Raw genomic sequence first — 1,114 nt, 5'->3', positions numbered from 1 at the left:
CAGATTTCAACAATATGAATACAGTCTCATTTGGGGATTTGTTTTCTACACATGGAAGCTCTGGTTGTTTTTTGTTTTGTTTTGTTTTGTATTATAGGTTGAATTATGGTGGTTTAAATTTTAAGGAGGCAGCAGAGACAGTGGGGGCAGAGTACAGAGGTAGTGCAAGGAAGGCAGGACTGCAAAGGACCAAAGGTCCACCACTGCCATGAGTCTCTTAAACAAGCCCAAGAGTGAAATGACCCCTGAGGAGCTGCAGAAGCAGGAAGAAGAGGAGTTCAACACTGGGCCCCTGTCTGTGCTAATCCAACTGGTAAAGAACAACAGCCAGGTTCTCATCAACTGTGGCAACAACAAGAAACTTCTGGGCTGAGTGAAGGCCTTTGAAAGGCACTGCAACATGGTCCTGGAGAACATGAAGGAGATGTGGACTGAGGTACCCAAAAGCGGCAAAGGCAAGAAAAAGTCAAAACCAATGAACAAAGATCATTACATTTCCAAGATATTCCTGAGGGAGGATTCAGTCATCGTGATCCCCAGGAGCCCATTCATTGCTGGCAAATAGTGGAGCCAGAGCCTTCTTTCCCACCCCAACACTCAGCTCAGCACAATAAGGCTGATGGGTCCCACTAGTTTTACCTTTTGTGAATGAAACCTTTCTGTTTTTTCTTGAAAAAAAATTAATCAATTGGTTTTGATTTGTCATCTTCATTGATAATCTGTTTGGATTTATAATCCTTAGTTGTTTTTTCCCCTGAAAATGTTACTTTTCAGAATAGTGCTTTGGCCTTGGTAATCATTAATTCCATTTGCTTTATTTTCTTTCAGATTTTTCTCTCCTTCAGTATTGTTGTGCTCCCAAACTGTTATTATCTCTGTCTTACTTGTGAAGATACTTCTTTATTAATTCAAATTTTTTAACCTGCTAATTGAGGCATTTCTCCACCTAATACATCAAGTGCTCTAAATTCTCTTCTATATTTATTATACCATTCTTTTATGACTTTTTTCCCTCTTCTGAAATTTTTGAAATTTTTTTTTCTTAAATACTCTTTTGACAATCCAACGGATTCAGTAATTCAACATCGACTCACTTTTCCTTGTCTTCTGATGC

General features: G+C 38.9%; 1 pseudogene; it reads left to right on the top strand.

The window, feature by feature from the left end:
- The first annotated feature begins 208 nt into the window (after nt 1–208).
- Nucleotides 209–565, top strand: LOC118830173 (annotated as a pseudogene).
- Nucleotides 566–1,114: the final 549 nt, after the last annotated feature.

This window comes from Trichosurus vulpecula, chromosome 8 (assembly GCF_011100635.1).
Source record: "Trichosurus vulpecula isolate mTriVul1 chromosome 8, mTriVul1.pri, whole genome shotgun sequence".
Classification (NCBI taxonomy): Eukaryota; Metazoa; Chordata; class Mammalia; order Diprotodontia; family Phalangeridae; genus Trichosurus; species Trichosurus vulpecula.
The sequence above is the reverse complement of the archived record's forward strand: the minus strand, read 5'-3'. Positions and strand labels throughout refer to the sequence as shown.